Raw genomic sequence first — 5872 nt, 5'->3', positions numbered from 1 at the left:
TGACGTCTGAAAGGAGCAGATCTCAAAGACAGGAATGGGTACGCTTGTCAGAACACTATTCACAATTTTTACACCATTATCGATATCTAGTCACACAACTAATACACATGCATATTGATCTCCTTCTTAACAGTTCAAAGAGGTGCGGGACAAGCTCCTAGAAACGGAGCGCGTAGAAGCACTTCAAGAGGAAATAGCGGGATTTTTGCTCGACCAGGTCATAAATCCGAAGGAAGAATACTATTACCCGCTACCGCTCCCATCGACCAGGTCATGAACCACTTCTAATTGTCATCGTGCTCCGAAGGCACCAATTAGGCTAATGCCACTGGCTCTGAAGGCAACATGCATATGTAAGAGAAATTGTATATAGCTATACATGTGTATATATGTGAATTAATATGGTGGTTTGTGAGACATTGATGATATATATATGATTGGTTCTACTAGAAATTCTCTCTCTCTCTCTATATATATATATATATATATATATATATGCATAACGTGTACAATGTGTAGTATCGTAAAATACCAGCAAACGAAAAAGAATTAAAATGAAAAACACAAAATTAAATGAAAAAGAAATCATAAAACCAAAAAACCCCCCAAACATTTTAGTACCGGTTGGTGTTACCAACCGGTACTAAAGGGCTCCCGGCCCCCGAAGCTGTCTCGTGCCACGTGGTTGCCCTTTAGCACCGGTTCGTGCTGAACCGATACTGAGGGGGGGAGGGGGCCTTTAGTGACCACACTTTAGTGCCGATTATGGAACCGGCACTAAAGGGTCTTACGAACCGGTGCTATTGCCCGGTTCTGCACTAGTGAGAAGAAAACAAAGCTGCTAGTAAGCAAAATATCTCATCGGATGCCACTGAAGTGCGCCACTCGGTCCGGCAGAGATCAGATTAATGGAGATCCGAGATCGTATGGTGAATGTGAAATCCAATGCTTTGATTCGTCACACGCGCGCACGGGTACGGTCCGTTCCATTACTCGTTCGGCAAGGGTATAATACCAAGCAATAGCATGCTGTTGAATGTGAGCTTCTTAATTCTTCTTCTCTTGTTCCGTTCCGTTCCGTTTATTTTCATTCCCGCGTACGTGTCATGTCATATCGGCGTTCTTGCGCGTGTGTGTGCATTCTTACCGATCGTGGAAGAACAGTGCACTGTTCATGTTAGTACCACGTACTTCTAGCTAGCCAGCTTGCTGGTGCTAGTAGAGTACAGATTCTTGCTTCCAGTGTGGTATTAATTGCGGTATACTTATAACCATCGCCTGCTACGTGTAGGCTTCCAGTGTCGATGTACAGTGCTCCCTGGTAGAAGTACAGTATCCTGCGAGCATAGGATGCTCCCAATCAAATGGCGCACGTACGTGTACCGGAGCCCCGGATAAGAAGCAGGGTACGTACGTGTGTGCGTGCGGGCAGATCATGCCAGCCAGGGGCCCCACCCATTCTGCGCCTGCAACCAGCTGAGCTGAGCTGAGCTGCGCGTCTGCACCCGGCTGCTCGGGACTGGAGTACATGGATGGAGGGAAATCATTTCGACGTGCGCGTCTGTACAAACTCACCGCGCAGAGCGCTCAGCCAATCCGTATATCCACGCACGCAGGCAAGGATCACGCCGCGCTCGCCGCAGCAGTTATTGTTGGCAATCATTCCTTCCGCCGCTGTCTGGCCGGGGACCCTGCCGCCGGCGCCGCGTGCAGTCACGCACGCACGCACGCCCTCACGCCTCATCCTTCTCCATTTTCACGGAACACGGCGGGGCAAAATTTCGTGTTTTGACCTTTTTCAAACAAAATTAGGATTTGGCTCCCGTTCGAAAATATTTCGGGATCTGACGCTTTTGCCTACCGTCAGGGGGTATGGCGGTAGGTTTGCACGTCCTACCGCCGCCCTCTTTGGCGGTAGGTCATTTGACGATGACTGACGGCCGTTGGCAGGCGCTGACGTGGAAAAGGGCCTACCGCCATCGGGTACGGCGGTAGGTTACTGAAGCCTACCGCCAGACCCTCTGGCGGTAGCGTCCTGTGTGGTGGATAAGGTGGGGAGGGGCTGGTTTGTGGGCCCCACCAACACTCTTCTTCCCCACTCATCTTCTTCCTCGTGCTCAGCTCCTCTCCCCCCCCCCCTCACAAACCCCTCCTAGATCCACTCCACTTGCTTGAGATTTCATCGGTGGATCTGGAGCATTTTCATCACCCAAGGTACCTCCACCATTCCCCCTCCTTTTAATTGGTTGAGATCTTTGTTTTGTGTTGATTTGGTCAATTTATTGCAAACCCTAGGTGTTGATGTTGTTGTGTGCATTTATGGTCAGGGTTATGGTTATGTTAGGTGTTAGTGTTAGGGTTAGGGTTATGGTGGTTATGTTGGGGGTTAGGATTATAGGGGTTATGGTTAGGGTTAGGGTTAATGGTTAGGTTAACTTTAGTATGAATAGTAGTTACTTGTCCAATTTATGCAAAAGTTAGTTCATTTTTATCCATTTGTTTTGGTTGGAGGACATGTATGGATTGATTATATTGTTTCCAATTTCTTAGATGCATAAGCTCATAAATGTTCATTATTTGGACAAGTTGACATTTATGCTTGGAAATAACGATGAAGGGGAAGAGGCTATGGTTTTTGACACAAGTCCAAGCTTTGATGATCTTGTGTTAAAGTGAGAAGCGTTTTACATTGGAATGACTCAAATGCCGTGGTTAAGCTTATTGAGAGGTATGACGTTGGATTGGGAGTAAAGTCCCGATTAAAGAGTATGCCCATCACCTCCCAATTGCATTGGAATGTGTATAAGGAAAAAGTAGACGCATCACAAGACAAGTCTCTTGACATCTTTGCCACAAAGGTTGATCCTCCTCCTCCTTTGCAAATTGATCTCAACCGCAATGCATCCTCCCCCATACATGATGATAGTGCCAAGGTGTATGTCCCAAATTGTTCTAGCCAACCACCAAGTAGCCAACCCAATGAAGATCATATCAATGCTAGCGCCATAGTACTCCGTCATGATGCTATTCCTCATGTTGAAGAAGATGCTATTCCTCATGTTGAAGAAGATGCTAGTGGTCATGTTGATGATGATGCTATTGTTGCTCAAGAGGATGCTTACTCGGACAATGAAGAGATCAATTACAATCCAATTGGTAACTTGGATGTCATTGTGCGACAACAAGACATGGACCGTACCCTCCCTTATAACCGTATGTGTGCGTATAACTCGGATGATGAGGGTCCGAAGGAAGAATTGGATGAGGATGGGTTGAATGCGCAAGAAAATGAAATCTACAAGAAGGACCGGCAAGGAGAGAGGACCGCCGTTGTTTAGGGATGTGAGTCTTGCGAACAATGCCGTCGTTGACGGTGGGCTGAGATTCTGGTTGTCTGAGCCAACGCCGTGCCCCAAATTCAGTGATCCTCGACCAGAAAATGAGGATGAGAATGCTCATTTGAAGAAAGGCATCAAGTTTGGTTCTTTGGTAGAGTTCAAGATATGGTTGTGTGAATATGCCATTAGGAACCATAGGCCGTTTGTTGTTGGTCATTCAAATCAAAAACTTCGGTACACAGTCAAATGTGACCAAGAAGGTTGCAAATGGATGGTCCGCGGTAGAAAAATCAAAGAAACCGGGCAATGGGTGTTGAAGAGTCATGTTGGCACTCACACGTGCGTACCCCCAGACAAGGCCGACCGAAGCAAAGGACACCGTCAACTCACGTCTGAGTATCTAGGATACAAATTGTTGCATCAAATAGCACATGATCCAACCGTGAAGGTCAAGTTTCTCATGTATTCGATTGAGGAACTTTTCAGATACCCGGTCAAGTATGGGAAGACATGGATGGCGAAGGCAAACGCTATTAGGATGTTGCATGGTGATTATGAGGCCGCATATAACATTCTTCCCAAGATGTTGGCAGCCATTGCTCATCGAAACCCGGGAATGCACCATCGGGTGGAGTCAATTGGCGGAGTGTTTCGTCGTGCCTTCTGGAGTTTTGGACAATGCATTGAGGCATTCACGTATTGTCGCCTGGTCTTTTCTATAGATGGTACATTCTTGATCATCAAATACAAGAGCACATTGATGGTGGCGATGGCCCACTCTTCAAATGATAACGTGTTGCTGGTGGCATTTGCCTTGGTGCCTTCGGAGCACGATGATAATTGGGAGTGGTTCATGGGGCATGTGAGAACCAAGGTGATAGGCAAGGAAGAGGTATGCATTATATTGGATCGCCATCATGGGATTCTCAAAGCAATAGACATTGATATTCCCGTCTTCCAAAGCTTCAACACCGTTGGTCCATGAGACACTTTGTTGCAAACTTTTACCGGGCATGCAAGAGCAAGGAGTTTTGAAAAGACCTTACCCTTGTTTGCGTTGCATTCAACACCGACACATTCAAAAGCCAATATGATAAACTCCTCAAGGCTTTGGAGAAGAACAAAGGGGGGAAAGAATTCTTGCTTAGGCACGAGCCGGATAAAGAAAAGTGGTCACGCGCTTACGATGAAGGAGGTATGCGATATGGGGACATGACAAGCAACATGGTGAAATGCTTCAACAATGTGTTGAAGGGTGTCCATTCCTTGTCGGTGACCGCAATACTTAAGTACACTTTCATCAAGCTCAACGAGTACTTCCTAAAGCATTCTGAAAGCACGACAAGTGGATTGGCGAAAAGATGGACTATCCATTCAAGGTTCAGGATTGGTTGTTCCATGAAGCGCGCAAGTCTGCCAAACAACAAGTGGTCATATATAATGAAAAAGAAATGATTTATCAAATCGATGAGCCGGGTGGGACAACAAGGGACGATAGGTCTTATGGTGGAGTTTCTTACGAGGTGCACCTCAAAAACTGTTGGTGCCAGTGTGAGAGGCCACACAAGTATCATTGGCCTTACTCGCATTTGATGACCGCAACACGGGCAAGAAACATGCACGTATCCAATGGCACAATGGTGCGGTTTCACAAGTTCACATTGGAACGAACAAGGTTGACATGGGCGCCTCGGTTTAATCCTTTCCTTGATGCCTCACAATGGCGTGAGTATGTTGGGCCGGAAATTGTGCCAGATCCCGCACTCATGGTGCCTATGAGGGGAAGAAGAAGAAAGAAGAGATTCCGGAGTGACATGGATGATCTAGCTGGATTCACCGGAATGAAGCAATTTGGTAGTGGTCATTTCATGGAGCCACCGGAGAACAACAATTGTGGAGAATGCAACGATACAGGACACAACGTTAGGACATGCAAGAAACCAAGAACCAACACGGGCACTAGTCAACCACGTGGACGGAGGGCTAGCCTTGGAGGGGGCCGTGGCCATGGAGGAAGGACTAGCCTTGGAGGTGGCCGTGGAGGAAGGACTAGCCTTGGAGGGGGGTCGTGGCTGTGGATCCGGTGGATCTAGGACACGTCGGGTTGATAGGGGAAGGCCTATCGACGTGTTGCTCAATCCGGATGGTTGAAATAATGTGAATGGTACTACTTCTAATATGTTCATGCATGTGTTGTTATATTTCCCTCTTTACATGTCAATGTGTTCATATTTTGACTTAACATCTTTATTTGTTGTAGGCATGGCTTCATCCGGTTCCATGACGAGGCCACCGTGTGCTCACCAAGAAGACATGCCACACAAGTGGAAGGACGCATCTTTGGACAAGGTGACAGAGAAAGATGTGAAGATTCCGCCATGTTGGTGTGGAGATGTTTGCAAGGTGAGGGAGTCCACCGACCGAAAGAAGTCATGGATCGAAGGAAAGAGATATTTTGTTTGCCACAATTATGCTTATGATCGTGCGCTTCCAACTAACGCCTATGACCTTCCACCGGTATGCTAGAGAAGTAA

Source organism: Triticum aestivum, chromosome 2A (assembly GCF_018294505.1).
Source record: "Triticum aestivum cultivar Chinese Spring chromosome 2A, IWGSC CS RefSeq v2.1, whole genome shotgun sequence".
In the NCBI taxonomy this organism is placed as follows: domain Eukaryota; kingdom Viridiplantae; phylum Streptophyta; class Magnoliopsida; order Poales; family Poaceae; genus Triticum; species Triticum aestivum.
Note: the sequence above shows the minus strand (reverse complement) of the source record.